Source organism: Triturus cristatus, chromosome 4_1 (assembly GCF_964204655.1).
Source record: "Triturus cristatus chromosome 4_1, aTriCri1.1, whole genome shotgun sequence".
Classification (NCBI taxonomy): Eukaryota; Metazoa; Chordata; class Amphibia; order Caudata; family Salamandridae; genus Triturus; species Triturus cristatus.
This window is the reverse complement of record NC_140585.1, coordinates 318,412,283-318,431,938: the sequence shown is the minus strand read 5'-3', so window position 1 is coordinate 318,431,938 and position 19,656 is coordinate 318,412,283. Positions and strand designations below refer to the sequence as shown.

Here is a 19,656-nt window from a genome sequence, read left to right as displayed (position 1 = left end):
CCCACGTCGTCTCTCCTCTGCCGAACAGGAAGCACCCAGGCTCCCTTGAGCCAATCACAATGCTACAATGCAGAGATGTGAGTGGCTCCCCTAAACAATCACAATGCTGCAATGCAGCGCTGTGATTGGTCTGAGCGCCGTGGTTCGGCACTCAGACGGGACTGGGTGGCCTGGGCATGTTCTCCATGCAAGCTGTAGTGCAGCCTGCATGGAGAACATGCTAAAGTGCGCATGACTGTTTGGCCGACCAGAGAGGACCGGTCAATGCATTATGCGCGCTTTAGTGTGCCCACCACTCCTCCTCATCTCTGTCAGCAGAGTAGCCCCACCCTTATGCTGCTGCAGCAGGGAAGAATAAAATGATAATAACATTGCGTTATTATCATTTTGTTTTTATTTTATTTTTATTGCTGCACAGCAGCAGTGGGGCGACGCTCCTCCGCCTTAGCAGAGGAGCCACCACTGATTACTGTCCCATCACCCTCCTATCGTTCCCCACAAAAATCCTGGAGAAAGCCGTTAACCTTCAACTCCCTGATCATCTGGAAAGAAACAAGCTACTGGACCCTTCGAAGACAGGCTTTATAGCCAACCACAGCACAGAGACAGGCCTGATCGCAACAACAGATGACATTCAAGCCCTACTTGACAGAGGCAAAACGGTCACTCTCATACTTCTGGACCTCTCAGCAACTTACAACACCGTCTCCCAACACACACTCATCTAGCAGCTTCACCAGATCGGAATCACAGAGGATGCACTCAGATGGATGGCATCCTTCCTCACAGGTCACACACAGAAAGTCTACCTCCCCCCCTCACCTCACAACCCAAGCGTACCTATCTGCAGAGTACCCCAAGGTTCATCCCTCAGCTCCATCCTCTTCAACATCTACCTAGCACCACTCACAGACATCGTCAGAGCAAACAACATCAACATCATCTCCTACTCGGATGACACCCAACTCATCCTCTCACTCTCAGCGAACCGCACCCAGACAAAGACCAACTTCCACAACTGCATGATGAAAGTCATGACTTGGATGAGAGACAACTGCCTCAAACTGAACACGGACAAGATGGAAGTCCTCATCTTCAGCAGACACACCGCACTCTGGAATGACTCCTGGTGGCCCACTGAGCTCGGTCTCACCCCCACACCAAAAGACCACACCCACAACCTCGGCATCGTGCTAGATGGCAAACTCTCCATGAAACGCCAGGTTAACACCATCGCCTCAGCCTGCTTCCACACAATCCGCATGCTTCGAAAGATCTTCAGATGATTCCCCATAAGCACCAGGAAAACTGTGATGCAGGCCCTCATTACCAGCCGACTAGACTACGGCAACGCACTCTACACCCGCACAACATCTGAACTCATGCAAAGATTCCAGAACATAGCAGCTAGGCAGATCCTAAGCCTGCTTAGGAGGACTCACAAAACCCAACACTTCAAAGACCTCTTGATCCACGCCTACAAAGTCCTCCACAACAAAGGGCCACACTACAGGAACCAACGCCTGACTTTCCACCAACCATCCAGAACCCTTTGCTCCTCTCACCTCGCCCTCGCAGAGACTCCACGCATCTGCCGTAGCTGCGCCAGAGGACACGCCTTCTCTCACCTCGCCGCCAAACCCTGGAACACCCACCACCTCCACCTCTGCACCTCACCCTCCCATAAGCACTTCAAGAAGGAACTGAAGACCAGGCTTTTCGAATTGAATGAAACCTGCAGCAGAGCGCCTGGAGATCCCCCGGGGTTGACAAGTCGCTACCGATTGATTGATTGATTGAACATGAAATAGTTTCTCCCTTTTCTGAGGGATTTGCAGTGGAATGTATCAATAGTTTGTGACTGCAATTGTGGAGGAAAACCATTGATTAGTTACTAACCCTCGAGTTGGGGGGGTAACTGATTTACAGAGAGCTGCCCCTGTGGTGGAAGCAGGCAGTGCTCCGCAAAACAACTGCCTGCTCCCCAGGTCTCTACCCAAATGGGAAACATTTTTGTTTTAAAAGCAGCACCTGTACATTTAATAAACACAAGCTGCTTTTAGAAAAACATTTTCTTTTTGGGAAAGCAAATACAGATAATGAGGTCTGATGTCTATTTCAAGCCTTTATCCCTTCATTCAGAGCTGATCACTGTGGGTTTCAAATTGCAACTTGCCTAAAAAATATTCATTAGGCAGGTATTTTTTTTTGTTAACTTTATTTTTCAACTTTTTTGGCACATTACACCACCTCTCGACACAGCATAAATAAGTCAAAATGCAAGGACAGCATGCAACTAACCACTGATCACAGCTCCATCTGGCCACTTGTTCCCACATACCGCATACCCGTCCACTTTTGTATAGGCTATACACATCTCCCTCAGTTCCTTGGGATCTTTACATTGCATTGTCTGGATAATATTGTACAGTACAAAGAAAGCACTCAACATATGGAACGTACACTCCATCCTCAAACCTCTGGGAGTACGCCCCAACCCGTCTCCCTGCATACTGGTGCCAAGAAATAAGCACCAGGGGGAGGGTGTCCCGAGCCCCAGCTGAGAGGAGTCTGCGCTACGAGGGAACAACCCTTCAGCCCCCCCCCCCCCCCCCAGAGCGAGCAGCTTGTATGTCATCATTAGTCCAGGGGAAACACGTCTCCCCCTAGACCCCGAATCCTGCTCCAAAGTAGGGGGGTCTGCCCCCTCTGCCGCAGTCAGCAACAGGTAACTCTGAAGGGGTCCCCAAATGTCTCTTGGTCTAGACATCAATGGAAGGGTCTCGGCATAGGTGGCCATCTGTCCCTGGCAATAGGTCAGGTCAGCAATCCAATCTTTGAATTTGGGTGCCCTCCCCCTGCCCCACCTGCAAGCCACCTTGCGCCTGGCCAACAGAAAAACCACCCCAGTGAATTTGCGATACGCCTGAGGGATGTGTGCTGTGTAACCCAATAGCGCCAGTACGGGATCTCTCTCAACTGATGTATTCACCATTCTCCCCAAAGCTTGGAAGACTCGTGTCCAGTATTCTCGGGCATTCCCATGCCAAGTGCAGAAAGCCCGCACCTGGCCTGCGACATCTCTCACACCTGTCATTATCCGCCAACGCAAATCAGAACTTTTTAGCAGGGGTGTAGTAGAGGCGCTGTAAGAACTTGTAATGGATGACTCGCAATCTGCCACTGGCAGACACCCTTGCAGTTTGGAGACAGCAATATTCCCATTGCTCTTCAGTCACTTCACTTCCCAGCTCCTCGCTCCACTGGGTCCTTGCCGTACTACGGATCCCCGCACAATGTGTGCGTATGTTATGAGAAAGTCGGGATACTAGGCGCCTACCATCTGCGGATCCCAACATCTGGTGCAATGGTGCAAAGACCTTGGGCTCCTGCGGAAACTCTGGGAAAAGCGTGCGAAGGCCCTGCCGTAGCCGAATGTATAGAAATGTATCTAGGGCTGTGGGGGAGGCCTCACCAAAAAGTTGTGCGAGCGTGCAAAACATGCCATTCCGAAAGAGATCTCCCCATGTGGCAATCTGCACTCATGCGCACATAAGATGGAATACCTGTTCCTGTTACAGCGGCATACCGGGATGATAGGAGAGCGGGAGCTTCGGGGAGTATAGGCATGGGGATCCACATAGTCTGATTATGTTGTGCCACGCATCCACTGTGCACGTGACAGTGTTAGGTGGGATGTTGCGGGTGCACCTTGGGGCCTGTATCATTCCGTCCAGTGGGATAAGGTCCGACAGCCAGTGCTCTGCAGCCACCTGTGGCATATATGGAGAGGGACGAATCCAATTATATGCATAGTGTGCTTGCGCGCTAATATAATATATTTTGAAATCTGGAATTTCGAACCCTCCTTGAGCATAGGGCTGGGTTAGTATAGCCCATTTAAGCCTGGGCTGTCTGCCACCGTAAAGCAACCTGATGAGCTCCGACCGGAGAGTCCTAAAGAAGTGCCTCCCAGGGTAATATGGTATATTCAAGAATAAATATAGGAATCGTGGGAGCACCACCATTTTTATCAAGGACGCCCGTCCAGCGAACGAAAGGGGCAACGAGATCCACCTGGTGACAGCATCAGAGAGGCGCTGCATTGCAGTGCCATAATTGAGACGAAGCATCTCATCGCGATCCCTAGAGATCTGTATCCCAAGGTACCGAAGATCAGAGTCGCACCAGGCCAGCGGGTAGTCCAATGCAAACCTGGTGGCAGTCGCCGTCAGCGGGAAGACTTGTGATTTTCCCCAGTTAATATGGACCCCGGATAGTCTACCAAAAGTGATAAATTCGCGAAGCAGCGGATTAATATTCTGCTGAGGGTCTCTCACATACAGTGTAATGTCGTCTGCATAGAGGGACACTTGTATTTGCCGCTGGAGACATCGGAACGCTTTTTCTCCATGGCGTTGCCGCAGCTGGGGTGCTAAGGGCTCCAGCGCTATGGCAAACAGCAGGGGGGAAAGCGGACACCCCCGGTGCGTGCCCCGAGTTATGGGGAAGGCCTCAGAAAGATGCCCATTAATCAGCACCCTAGCAGTGGGTTTGTGATACAATAGCCGAATCCAAGACACAAAGAGTGGAGTGAACCCCATCCGTCCCAGTATCTCAAACAGGTAGTCCCATTCCACTGAGTCGAACGCCTTTGTTGCGTCTAGGAACACCGCTGCCAGCGGGAGCTCCGGGTCAACAGTATGTAGCAGGGAGAAGAGGGTGCGCAGATTATGAGAGGTGTCGCGTCCCGGCACAAACCCTGACTGATCTGGAAGTACAAGCCTATCCAGTAGCAACGACACCCTATTAGCAATGACCTTTGCTAAGATTTTTATATCGCAATTAATGAGGGATAGCGGTCTGTATGAGTCGCAAGAGTCGCGAGGCTTGCCTGGTTTCAGGAGTGAAACTATTAGTGCCTCTCGCATTGATCGGGGCAGTTCCCCACCCTCCATCGACTCCTCGTATACTTCCCAAAGCACTGGAGCCATTCTGTCTATGTATGTTTTATAGAATTCAATAGGGAGGCCATCTAGGCCTGGTGCCTTGCCTGTCTGCGTTGTCATTATTGCCTCTCGTATTTCGTCGAGTTCGAACGGTAGGCAGAGAAAGCCGCGATGGGTGTCGGAGAGCCAGCCCAGCGCAACGTCTCCCAAGAACTCCTCGATATCCAGCGAGCCGCCCCGCTGCGAGGTGTAGAGGCCAGTATAATGCGTGGTAAACGTTTCTAGTATGCGTGGAGTGTCCCTATGGCTCGTCCCCTCAGGATCCAAGATCTCTAAAACGTAGCCGGAGAACCGGGGCCGCCCAATCACCTCAGCCAGGGCCCTCCCCGGTCTCTCCCCCTCACCATACCTGCGGGCCTCCCAGTACCGCCCCCGGAATTTCGACTCGCGTTGCGCTGTTTCTTTGTACTCTGACAGAGTTGCCCGAAAGTCAGCCTGCACCTCCCCCCCCCTCACCCCGCCCCATTCGACGCTCCAATATCTTAAGTTTTTCTTCCAGGGTACGTAACGTCCCTAGTATATCCCGAAGCACCCCAAAACTTTTAGAGATGCAGAACCCCCGTATTGTTACCTTAAAAGCCTCCCAGATCGTTTCAATGTTATCTACCGAGCCCTTATTCCGTTGAAAAAAGTCGCGTATTTCGTCCCTCAGCTCATGCTGGAACACGGAGTCCAGCAGTGCTGTGGGTTGCAATCGCCAGATAGGCCTGGGTTTGTCATATCCCGGTGGGTGAAGCGTTATCCTCACAGGGCAATGATCTGAGAGTGTTCTAGCAGGCTACGTTGCTGCGCTTAGCGTCGGCGCCAGTCCCTTTGTGAGGAGAACGTAATCTAGTCTAGCCCAGGTGGCTGCATGTGTCGTGAAATGTGTGCCCTCTTTGATCTGAGGGTGAAAATGGCGGCAGGCGTCTACTAGCCCCCCCTCCTCTAAGATATCTTGTAGTACCCCCTGAGTGCAACTGTATTGGTGGGAATTGGGGTTGGCTCTGTCCAGCGCGGGGTCAAGTACGGCATTGAAGTCACCCTACCACTTATGATGTGCGTAGAGCCTATATCCACGATCTTACCCCAAAGTGTGGTAAAAAAGTCCGGCGTGTCCGAGTTGGGGCCATAACATCAAACCAATGTAACGGAGTCTGTTCCCAGTCTACCCCATGCAATAACAAAACGCCCCTGTGAGTCCACTACTAAGCCCGCCAGAGCAAATGGCGTCTGTTTCTTTATTAAGATCGCCACCCCAGGCGCCTAGGAGGAATAAGAGGAGAACAGCCCATGAGCCGCCCATTTAGCGGCAAAGGTATTGGAGTTTCTGGGATTGATGTGCGTCTCCTGCAACATGGCTATGCTAATCTGGTGACGGTCCAAATATGCCAGCACCTGCCGCTTCTTCCTAGGGTCCCCCAGGCCCCGAACATTCCAGGAGATGACCCCTAGTTGTGATGCGGTCAGCTTAGCTTCCGTATCCCCCATGGTTGACCAGCCAACTGTAACTGCGGGGCAGAGGGCCCAGCCAGTCCTCCCCTGAATAGCTGTCTGTGCTATGATCATGCTCTCACCATCCATTGTATTTCTGTCCTTCGAACCATGATGCTGTGTTGTGTGCCCCCTAACTTGTAAAAGAGCTCCGTGATATCCTCCCCCCTCCCACTGAAGCAGCCCCAACTTGCCAGAATTTCTATACCCTCCCTCCTCCCTCCCATCAATGAACAACTTTGTGAATGCATTTCTGAACATGCAAAAAGAAACCAAAGGGGATCGCCGCTGGGGGGAAACCCTAGGCGGCGTTCTGGGTCCACCCCTCCCCCAGAGCCCAAGGGTGATGAGATAACCAAGCCCTGTGTGGGATTAGGGGAGGTGCCCAGCGCAACCAGGAATACCAGACCCACAGGTGGGTTCTTTACAAAACCTGACGCAGCGTCAGACCACCCTAGATATGTACTGCAAGTTCCACCCCTGTCCATCACTGTTCATCACTGCTCCTTACTGTCTCTCGGTCAGTTCCCCACCGGTGGAGTTATACATCAGTCCGGTGAGGCGGATCGCCGCGAGGCAGACGGCGAGCCAGGGCCACCATCAGTGCGCTTAAGATGTTTTAGGAAGTCCTCCACCTGTTGCGGATTAGTACAAAATCTCTGCTTGCCCTGATGAGTGATCCTGAGGTGGGCCGGGTACAGCAAAGCGTAGTCTATCTGTGCCTGTCGCAGCTTGATCTTGACCGCCATAAACCTGCGCCGATCCTCTTGCACCGCGGCTGTAAAATCCGGATAAATGGAACAGGTGATTCCCTCGTAGTTGAGTTGCTGTTTGCTTCTGGCCACTCGGAGTACAGTATCACGCTCTCTATAGTTGAGGAGCCTAGCGATTATGGGGCGAGGCGTGCCCCCCGGTGGCGGGCGGGGCCCCAGGGACCGATGGGCACGTTCCACAATGAACTGTGAGGATAGATGTTCCCTTCCAATAGCCGAGGTCAACAGTTTCTCCACATACTCCTCTAGTCTGCCAGTGTTGGTGGTCTTCGGCACACCAAGAACGCGAATATTATTGCGTCGGCTCCTCGCTTCCAAATCCTCATTCTTGGCTGCGATCAGTTTCAAAAGTTTGTCTATTTGCGCTACTTGCGTGGAGACCTGAGCGGAGGTGTCCTCAGTATCCGAGATACGGCGTTCTGCCTCGCAGAGGCGGTCCTCGTGATTATCCAATTTGTGCACGATGGCATCCATGCGCGTGGACATGCCATCTATTTTCCCAGCCATTGTCGCAAATCCTTGCCTAACCTCTTGGAGGAGCGTCGCCAGCTCCCCCGGCGTCTCGGCGGGGCCGGCAGCGGGGCCCATCTCCCCCGAGGCAGCACGCTCCTCAGGCGGGGCGCGATTTGTCTTATTTGCCTCAAACGTGAGGCGGGATTGCTTGGTGTCAGCCTTGCCCATCTCTAACTTCAGTCGGGAGGCCGTGCGACGTTCCGTAAATCCCGTGCCCCGGAATGTGTGGTCCCGGGCACAGCCGCCCGCCTCCGCTCCGTTAGTCAGTTGGACCCTCAGGCTGGTCCCGCTGGCCGGCCACACCTGTGGGTTCCTCTCACCGGAGGGCAGACTTCTATACACTTCTCTGTTGCTTTTTATTTTTTTGTTTATTTTTTGTTTGTTTGCAGCCTGGGGATTCAAGGGGACGCCTCCCGAAGCCCTTCTACGTGCCCCATGCTTCTTCTCTGTCCTCGGGGGGTCTCCGGCGTGTATGGCCCGCGAAGCGGAGCCCGAGTCCTCACCGCACCAATGCAGTCCCCCACGCCCCACTCCGCACCTCCTGATGGCCAGGTCAAGCGTTGTATGGACAGGGCGCCGATGGGTCCCTAAAAGCGCCACTCCACGACTTCAGCCGCCTCCGCTTCAGTCTGTAGGCTGAGAGGATTGAGTACAGGTCCCCGGGGGAACTATATGTTTGGCTGCCCCCGCTGCCCACCGCAGCTTATTCTCCCTCAGTTTTCATCAGCCTGGGCCCCGAATCTCACCTGGAGCAGCCACCTTTCGACAGCCCCTCGAGGCCGCCCGCCCCACTCCGCTTGCCTGCGAGGCCCAGTTTCCTCGTGCGCAGCCTTGGGCTCACGCAGTTCCGCCCGCCGGTTCTCACCCGGCCCGCGGCCCCGTCAGTGCAGCGGCTCGGCGTTCACCGCTCCTCCGCGGCAGCAGGGGCCCTCCGATCGGCCAATACTTTCACCGATGGTGCACCTAGTGCCAGGGTATAAACACAAACGGCGGCCGGCCTCTATGCCTCCTGTGGGCAGGATAAATGGTGAATTAACGCGCCGGGCGGCAGGAGCCTCACGTTCGTGCGGCCATCTTGTGCGGCGCCACCTAGCGCCCCCCATTAATAGTACAAAGGTTGCATCGTAAATTGCTTTCCCCTTCACAAACCAATCAGGGGGTGAAAACGGATGTATGTCGTTACAACGCACACTTTTACAACGCATGCACTTACAACGCATTTTTTACAGCGCAACATCCACTACAACGCATTCCATTACATAGCATGACACTACAACGCATTTTTAAAAACTACCTTTACAACGAATTCCATTACATCGCATACTACCTTTACAACGCATACCATTACAACGCATAATATTAAATTGCATTTAAGGTAAGTATTAGATAGTATAGGGGTAAAAATTACTATTCTAACTCCAGGGGGTACAACAGTAGGGTAAGTGTTGGATAGTATAGGGGTAAAAATTACTATTCTAACTCCAGGGGGTGCAACAGTAGGGTAAGTGTTGGATAGTATAGGGGTAAAAATTACTATTCTAACTCCAGGGGGTGCAACAGTAGGGTAAGTGTTGGATAGTATAGGGGTAAAAATTACTATTCTAACTCCAGGGGGTGCAACAGTAGGGTAAGTGTTGGATAGTATAGGGGTAAAAATTACTATTCTTACTCCAGGGGGTGCAACAGTAGGGAAAGTGTTGGATAGTATAGGGGTAAAAATTACTATTCTAACTCCAGGGGGTGCAACAGTAGGGTAAGTGTTGGATAGTATAGGGGTAAAAATTACTATTCTAACTCCAGGGGGTGCAACAGTAGGGTAAGTGTTGGATAGTATAGGGGTAAAAATTACTATTCTAACTCCAGGGGGTGCAACAGTAGGGTAAGTGTTGGATAGTATAGGGGTAAAAATTACTATTCTAACGCCAGGGGGTGCAACAGTAGGGTAAGTGTTGGATAGTGTAGTGTAATATTATGCGTTGTAATGGTATGCGTTGTAAAGGTAGTATGCGATGTAATGGAATGCGTTGTAAAGGTAGTTTTTAAAAATGCGTTGTAGTGTCATGCTATGTAATGGAATGCGTGGTAGTGGATGTTGCGTTGTAAAAAATGCGTTGTAAGTGTAGTGCGTTGTAAAAGTTGCGTTGTAAAGGTTGTTCCCCGGTGAAAACACACATCTCTGGTTTGCGAAAGGAAAGAGTAGCACCTCAGGCTCTTAATGCTTTAAGGAGGCAAAGCACTTATTAACCAAATATATTTGTTCTTATCTTATCTTGGGGATACATCTCTGCTTTCATGTGAAGTAACTAAGCTTCCACTGTCATCCTCTCAACAAGTGAGCGGTCATCCTAAACCAAAGAAATTGCCACCGCTGGTTCTTCAGTTGGGACCTCAACAATATCTCATAATAGATCCCCGCTGCCTGAGCTCGTCATCCAGCTGGTTCTACCTTTCAAGGTTATGCCCATCAGGAGCAGGGTGCAATATCTCCTTGGTGTTCATGGTGATTAACTCAACCTCTTAAAAAGACTATACAATCTTTTCCAATCGTCCTAAACCTCCTTCTGGGTTACTTTGAGGAGAGAAAGCGAAATGCTCGCATCGCCCAAATACAATTACAAAAAATAAAAATACAGCACCTCCATCCAGAGCGTCTATAACTGCATAGGGTCAGATCACTCTTAGGTTAACTTTCATGCATGCCCCTACTTTTTCTCCGCCTCCTAAAGCTTGAAATACTCTTGTGTTGAAGCTCTTGTGCAGCATTCAGCCATGGTTGAGTCAACAGATTGCCTCACTAAAAAGGATCCTAAATAGCTTTAAAGTTTCATACAGTGAAACAGTTGAGCTCTTCTCCGCAGTCATGGCTTCTAGATTTATATTAGTCTCCGCACCAAACAAATCCAGGGTCTCATGATGGCCTTTCGTATAACATGCAACCGAAGAAATGAAGCAACCCATATGTAGAGTGGAGTCACGCAAGAGGAAATATTGTAAGCAAGCTGGCACAAAGGCCCAATTAGCTCTCCACAACATTGGGCCCAAATACCCCAACAAAAGTGTCTCCATCTACGTACCCAAGAGGAAACTCCTCTCCACCGACCTCGCCCTAGCAGAAACCCCCACATACGCAGAACCAGAGCAGGCGGAAGAGCCTTCTCCTACATCGCAGCCAACATCAGACGCCCCCCCACTCTGAACACCTTCAGAAAGAGTCTCAAGACCTGGCTCTTCAACTGACCCGGAGCTGCACACCTCCCCCCCTTTCCTACCAGTGCCTTGAAACCCTCACGGGTAAGTAGCACGCTTTATAAACCCCCTGATTGATTGACTATTAGAAAATATAAGTTTATAAAAAAGGAGATAGCATCAATGGGACTCAATTATTGTAGCAACTTTCAACCTAGTAGAAATATTAAGCTGGTTTCTGACTCTTACTTCCCGCTGCTACTCCTGAATTTTACCTTCAATATATCTATGTGGGAACTGTAACCTTCTTTTCTTAGATAAAATAAATAAAAAAGGGCATGAGATAACCACGATGGATAAATAGTCTCCTTCTTTGACCAGTCAAGCTTGAGACACTAGCTCTCGCTTTCCTTTGCAGCCACATTCTAAAGCCTTCTGACTCTGCCCCATCAAGGTTCCCTCAACAGTTTACTCCTGTTCTCGCCTCTACCATCGGTCTCCTCCTAAATGAACAGGCATAGCAAGGAATAGTCTCAGATCTACTAAAAAAAGATTGTGTGATACCACTTTTAACAAAAGCTCATTTAGACTTTACTATCTTTGCTAACTTTAACCTCATCTCCAACTTGCCAATCTTAGCCAAGATTCATGAAAAATCGTGGTTCCCCAACTTCAACATCATCTGCATGGCCCGACTATCGCTCTCCCTCTCAGTCTGGCTTTATACTGATATATGGGTAGAGATTGCCTTACTTTGGTTCTGGGGTGATGCCCATGAGATCGGACTACAAAGGAGTGAACTCCCTTCCTCTGCATCTCAGGCAATAACCATCTCTGCCTCAATTCAGGAAGGACCTTAAGATCTGGCTCTTCAACTCAACAGCAGACACCCCCATCAACCCCCCCTGCAGTGCCTAGAGACTCTTACGGGTGAGTAGTCGCGCCCCTCAAAAGCTTGACTGATTGATTGATTGACTGATTGGATGCCTTTTGGCCATACTGTAGCTATTCACCATTTTTGATACTGTCAGTCACCCACTTTATTAAAAAGATCAGCTTCTGTGGCTCACTACCTTAAAATGGTTTAAACCTTTCATTCACAATCGAGCCCAAAAAGTCTTTTTGGTCCTTTACATGACTTAGGAAGTCCATACTACCTGTGGTGTACCACAGGGCAGTGTCATCTTAAGGAGTTTTGGGGCAACGGGCAAGAACCATTTTTGGGGGCTCCTATCCACGATGACTTTGACTTTTATTACCCATTTTTTGATAATTCGAACCTGCATCATGCCAAACAAGCTTTCGGAAACGGGGTCATACTTAAAGAGTTAAAATGTGGTTTTCCCAGGACCCCAAAAAAACTTCAGATGACACTAGGCAAAGAGAGATAGAGTCAAAGGTACCGTATGCAGAGGGAAGGAGAGAATTGGAGATATAGAAAGAGACAGAGGTGAGACAGAGAGAAAGTTCATTTTCCCAGGTGGACCTTTGGAAAGTGAGGGCCCTGGGCAATTGCCCACTTTGCCAATACCTTAAAACATCTCTGCCAAAGGGCTGTCCACTATCTTCTGTCCAGTACAATGTGTAATCGGAAGTTGGCGATAATCAGTGTATATTAAATATGCACAACACAGAGCTACTAATATGGAACTTCAAAGTCTTATTTATGCTAAAGGCCCTGACATAGATCAGCAATAGTCTCCAACAACTTTACAACACCAAAGCACAGCTTACTCTTCTGGAAGTAAGTGAGGGGACAACTTTTCCTCAACTTTTATTTCCCATTCTAACTTCCCATTTCCGTCAAAACGAATGATGCAGACATGCCCATCTCGGTACAGATTTGTCATGTTGTAAGGTGTCTCCACAAGGATCCATTCTCCCTTTTTTATCTCCTACTCTCTAACCCATGGTTGTTGAAATCACAGTCCACTCAAATATTCTTCTACAGTAGCCTGTATGCAGACTTAACTTCCAACCAAATACAGAATTTAAAACGTGTTCAAAACGCTTCCACTCGTTTGATCTCAGGTTTCAAGAGAAGGAAGCATGCGGCTCAAGCCAGCCGTGCCCTTTACTGGGTACTAGTGCAGGACCGTGTCCAATTCAGAAAGGTTTTTATCAAATTTAAGGCCATTATTAACGTTGCTCCTATCTTGAGAAGAAAATCAATCTAGTACCCCACTTGAACCTAAAGAGTCTGCCACAGTGCCTTGTGGTCATCTTCAGGGTAAAACCTAAAAGAGGTGGCACGCCATTCCTCTTAAACGTAAGCTTATGATCTAATATAACCACCTATAAGAAAGCCTCAAAGACCATCCTCTTTTAGGAAATCACTGTTGGCGCGTTCTAGGAGATCTACAGGAAGTGGGCATGTTACCAATATCATGAGTGACTGATTGTTCTTGTCACCACTCTGACTGCTGTCCCCCCAACCCCCTCCAGGGTGCCCCCTACTGAAGACTGGGGCCACCTGCATTTTATGGGAATGAGGACTGTACTGCGCTACTTCTTAGTCAAAAAATTATGAATTATGTATGTATGTGTTCTATAAAATAAGGTGTTGAGGAAAGAAGGTGTTTGCTGTGCATAATGGCATGTGTACAAGGACAGCGCCTCTAACATTCTCAACAAATTTGTTTTATTGTTTCTTTCTTCACAAGTTGCCAAACACAGGAAGGAAAGGGAGGAAATGTTACCTCACGGCAGTGTTACAGATGTAGACAGGAACCAAAAAAAGCAACAAAAAAAACCATATGCAAAAGAAAGCTTGTGTAAACTCTAAAATGTTGTCTGTGTTTTTTCTTCAGTACAACCACGGATTAGCATACTCTGCTGTTTTTTTTTTGTTGCTCTTAACAGATTTCCGCTTGCAAAGCACAAGCTCAAAGTGTGAGCGGGTCACGTGATGAAGAGCAGGATGCGGCCTACTTTCGTCTCATCCACTTAGAGCTGTTATTCTGCAGCTCAGGCCCCCAGGCCCAGCCACAAGTCCTGCGTGCATGTGAAGCCTTTAAATGACAAGTAATTTTTGCATGTTGACTCTCTTCCCGCGCGCACAGTGACTTTTCTATTCTCAGCGACCTGAAATGATGATCTCATAACTCAGCTTCACAGTTTGCAAAACCCTGCAGTTACGTCACAAGGCTGAGCTGCAACCAGGCTCAGACACGTAAGTGACGTTGACGTAGTTCCAAGACTACCTGACTAACTACATTGGAAGAGGTGCTGCTTTAGACAGTTGAATTGCTCTGCAAATAATTTCTGAATGCCTACATAAATTCACCAGGGCAGATTAACAAGAAACTGACACATCTGTACAGATGCGTCAGTTTCCCTGCGCCTCCATTCGAAACCCTTGCGCCACAATGGATGTGTTGTATTTACAATACGGCGCACCATGGCACAAGGCCTTCACCTGCTCCCCGCCCTCATTTTTGACTCAGCTAAACCTCTCAGAATCACCCTGGACAAGCACTTGAACATGAAGACTCATATTAGCAACGTGTGCAAGGGAGCTAACCACCCGATGAGGATACTCAGGAATCTCAAACCTTTCCTCCCACAAGCTGACTTCAAGCAAGTGGTCCAAGCGCTTGTTCTGCCGAGGCTAGACTATGGCAGTGCCACGCTCTGTGGTCTCCCCAAATATACCTTGGCCCCACTAAGGGCCTCATTGAATGCGGCGGCCAGACTGGTTACGGGTACCAAAAGAAATGCACACATCTCCCCAGTCTTAAAAGGTCTAAATTGGCTGCCTTACGAAGCAAGAATGCAGCTCAGGATTGCCTGCCTTTCTCTCAAAGCCCTTCATTTCAAAACCCCCAGTTATCTAGCGCAAAAGCTGGAACAATCCGGAGGGGGTAGACCCTCTAGGAGTGCTAACTCTCTCCTCCTGAAACCTCAGATCTTCCGCAAAAAGAGAACGTGTCACCGAGCTTTCGCCGGCTCTGCACCGAAGATATGGAACTCTCTCCCACCGGAAATACGTAGAATCTCCTCCAAGGTTGCTTTCAAAATGGAAGTAAAAAGATTCCTTATGAACAAGTTCTTACCTTAATAGGATGTTGAATCATCTGCTCTAATGCACTGGACCTACACCTTTAGCCCTGCGCTGGATACTATTCTTTAGTGTTTTTTCTTTCTCGCCGAATCATTTGCTCCCCTCCTATTTCGCTATGTACCAGTGATTATCTTACTCTCTGTTGACCCCTTATATTGTAACCGCTCTTGTTCTGTGAGTCCTATTTGATTTGTGTTCTGTCTGGTATTCCTATTTGACACATGTACTGCAACTGTTACCTCTCCTCTCCCTTCAATTGTAAAGTGCTCTGATATCCCTCGGGATCATATTCGCGCTATATAAAACGTTATAAATAAATAAAAAAGGATTGACAGAATTCTGACGCATCTACTGGGGCAAAAGTCACGAATTGCTGAAGTTGTGTTGCACGCACAATGCAACTCCAGCAATGCACGGGGAGGCCTATTCCCAATACACTGCGTCACTCCTTACACCTGCTCAAAGCAGGCGTAGGGCTTTGACGCAGAAGTGGCGCAGTGAAATCTTGTAGATTTCACTGCGTCACATCTATGAGGCTTTCCTGCATGGGAATGCCCACCCTGCATACATTATACCTGACACAGGTATAATGTGGCACAGGGCTTTACAAGTTGACGCATCTCCCTAGATGCGTCACATTGTAAATGGCCCGCAACAAGGCTCATTGTTTACGCTGCTGCTGATTCACATAAAGTGACGCAACAGCGGCGCAAAAGTGTTGCAATGGGCTTGTAAATCTGCCCCACGGCACCTGAGAAGAGGCCCCAGAGTTTGACTCTTTGCCAAAGCAGCAAGTGAGACAGCCATAGCGGTGGCAATCACAGTCAGTTAATGATGCTCTCCCACATCCCAATAACGGAGACACCACTTGCTTTCTTTGGAAGAGTAAAGACCTCAGGTATATTGCCATGGCTTCACCTATAAGCAACCCCTCTTTACATTCACCTTGCGCTCTATTTCAAAATGTTAAACATATACTCCTTGTGCCCTTTGAATGTTCACTGCTGGGTGCCTCATTAATCCCCTTACTTGGTGAACTTTTTTTTTTTTAAGTACCTCTACCTTATGGCAATTATTAATGGACCAGCATTCACTGCTGGATAGCTCACCTTCACCTATTAAATATTCAGACCATAACTTACATCTGGATGGCCTTCCACGTTCTGTAACTTTTTAATCCCTCAAGAATTTAGGATCAATGGCCATAGAACCATCAGTGACAGATGGCTCTGAGACAGTCAGAGACACTGCTTAGAGGTCAGCTGTGAAATCTGGAAATTAGACTAAAATCTGGGTAGCATTAGCATAAAGGTTTTTTCCCCCCATATTTCATGTTTTTATTAAAATGCACAGTTCCAAAAATTTAAGTAGCCAGACATTCGATGGTGCCACTATTTATATCATCAATTATATTATGTGGCGGCCTTCTATCAACATTGCATCCAACAGACTGGGCAGCAACCACACCACCGAAACCGCCCTCATCGCCGCCACCGACGACATCAAGACCCTGCTGGACAACGGAGAAACCGTGACCCTCATCCTCCTGGATCTGTCGGCCGCCTTCGACACCGTCTGCCACCACACCCTACGCACACGTCTCCACAACGCAGGGATCCGTGACAAAGCCCTGGACTGGACCATCTCCTTCATCACCGGCAGAACCCAGAGTGTCCGCCTCCCTCCATTCCGATCTAAAGACACCAAGATCATCTGCGGCGTACCCCAAGGATCATCCCTCAGCCTGACACTCTTCAACATCTACATGGCACCGCTCGCCCACATAGCCCGATCGCACGACCTCAACATCATCTCATATGCCGACGACACTCAGCTGATCCTCTCCCTCACCAAGGCCCCAACCACCGCCAAAACCAACCTCCACGAAGGAATGAAGGCCGAATGGATGAAGAACAGCCGCCTGAAACTGAACTCGGACAAGACGGAGGTCCTCATCCTCGGCTCCACCCGGGACGGCTCCAGGTGGCCGGCCACCCTGGAAGCTGCACCGACACCCATCGACCGCGCACGCAACCTGGGGTTCATCCTGGACTCATCGCTGTCAATGACCCAGCAAGTCAACGCGGTTTCCTCCTCCTGCTCCGCAAGATCTACAGATGGAGCCCCACCGGAACCAGAATGACGGTCACCCAGGCCCTCGGCAGCAGCAGACTGGACTACGGCAACGCCTTCTACGTGGGAACCTCGGCAAAACTCCAGAAACGACTACAATGCATACAGAACACCTCTGCACGCCTCATCCTCGACATCCACAGCCACATTACACCCCACCTGAGAGACCTGCACTGGCTCCCCGTCAACAAGAGGATCACCTTCATGCTCCTCACCCACGCTCACAAAGCACTCCACAACACCGGACCAGCATACCTCAACGAACGACTCACCTTCTACACCCCGAATCACCAGCTTCGCTCTGCTGACCTCGCCCTCGCCACCGTCCCCCGCATCCGAAGAGCAACCGCCGGCTGCAGATCTTTCTCCCACCTCGCCGCCAAGACATGTAACACCCTCCCCATCCACCTGCGGCAGACCTTCAGGAGACTTCTCAAGACCTGGCTGTTCGAGCAGTAGCACCACCCCCAACGCCTTGAGACCCCCACAGGGGAACAGTGTGCTTTACAAATGCACGATTGATTGATTGATTGCCAAGGATTTCCTTCATGTTAGCAGAGAGTTCTCTGGCCAGGGACTGGTGCCTCAGCTGACGGGCAATGGAAATGATCTCCTCCATGCTGACCCTGCCACTTTGTTTGATGTTCTTCTACTTCTTTCTGTCACGTGATGACTCCTTCAGGGCTTTGATAATCGGAGCAGAGGCTGATGGGACAACTTCAATCTGAGCTTGCCTATTCAGAATGGTGAGATTAATTGTGATCCTCAGGCCCTTCCAGTCACCGGTTGCCTTGGCAATGTCATCACTAACTTTCGTGGGAGACAACCCCCGAGGACCGACCTTGGAAGCCAAAGCAGAAGTGGCACCCACTTCTTCTCCCGTGCATCTTAAATAAACAACTTTGATCTCAGTGGGGTCAAAGTTAGGAGGCATTGCGTAAAGGTACTACCGTAGGTGCACCATGGATTGCGGTTTCGGTGTCAGATGAACCCAAATTCGGGACAACAGAAGTAAAGTTGCACCTCAACCATCTAGACGAAGCAAAAAAAGATGCATCTTTTTTTTCGCATCAGCATAAGGGTGATCTGAGAAAATGATATTACCAAGTGAGGCGATGTATAAAGAGAAGTGACTCAAGAAGTGATCCTTGTGGGACGTCCACTGGAAGAGGTGTGCTTACACAAGTTTTTGAGCTCCAAGTGACAGTAAAGAACTGGTTGAAGAGATAGGCCGTAAGGTGTGCTAGGCTGGTGAGGCTAAGTGAGGGAAGCGAGGATAGAAGTGTCGAGTAGTCAACAGCACCGAAGGCAGCAGACGGTCTAGAAGTAGGAGGATTAATGATTGGCAACAAATATGGGATCTGGTTCACTGACTTGTGGGCACCGTAGCAGTGTTTGAGGTGCTTTTGATGCAAAACCAGTGTCAAAGGCGCACAGGTTGGTTTGGGACGGCATCATAGGACGGTTGGCAGAAGGTATTTATTTGTGCATGTGCCCAAATGGTCAGATGGACTTTCGCCTGACACAGTATTGGGCAGGCTTGGTAGTCCTAGATTAAGGTGACATGTGAGGAATCTGTCTGGAACTAATGAGAACTCACAGCATGCCTGTTCACTTAGTGAATGAAAATGCAACGTCAGCAAGATTATAAAAGTCCCATGGGAGCCTTTACTGTTTGTCGAGATGGAGAATCCCCCACCCTTCCTACAGTGCAAACTTTCCACCATTGGCCAGCATGTCTCTGCTCTTGCCATGCAGTCACAGGTTAAACAACTAACAGTGTGTTGCATTCTGTGATCTGTAGTTATCTTTTAAAACTGCCAGTATAGTATGCTTTGTTATAGTGATTTTTATTAATCTCTCAAGGAGGGACAGGGGCTTGGGAGGGCCAGCATGCAGGCCCGTACAATTATGATGAAAGGAAAAGAGTATGCTGTTCCTATGTTTGAAGCGGGGGAGAGAGAGGAGGAGGGGTGGGAATACGGGGGAGGGGAAAGGCACTTGTAGTGAATTGTTTCAGCCAGGTGCTTACAAAGGAAAAGCGTGATTCCAAAGGGATAGCTCCAATAAGAAGCAAGGGCACTCACACACCCCAGGGGTGTCATGCTTCATCATAGGGCATCTCGTTGTTGGGCCAGCGCTGCAATGCCCAACTGGACCCGCAAGGGGGCTCTTTGCCGGAGGTCTTTTCTGGTTAGAATTTATACCCTCTGAAGAAAAGCACCTAAAAAGTGGGTCGATTAGCCCCTACTGTGACATGCCAGGGTACTCGCTGGAGTAGCGAGAAAGACAAGGCTCAAATGGAGTGCCTTCTAACACAGGACCATCACAGGTGAAACCTTGAGCTGGGCCAGATTCTTTAACTAACAGTGTGTTGCATTCTGGGATCTGTAGTTTTCTTTTACCACTGCCAGTATGGTATGTTATGTTATATTGATTTTGATTAATCTCACAAGCAGGGACGGGGGCTTGGGAGGTCCAGCATACAGGCCCATGCAATTATGAT

The 19,656-nt window shown here is 49.4% G+C and overlaps 1 protein-coding gene and 1 pseudogene across 2 annotated transcripts in view; both read right to left on the bottom strand.

Annotated features, from left to right (window-relative positions):
• The window catches only part of NINJ2 (ninjurin 2), a 487,209-nt gene that overhangs the window by 271,970 nt on the left and 195,583 nt on the right, over positions 1–19,656 (bottom strand). The window lies entirely within an intron of this gene.
• Positions 16,381–18,084, bottom strand: LOC146854866 (large ribosomal subunit protein uL11-like; annotated as a pseudogene).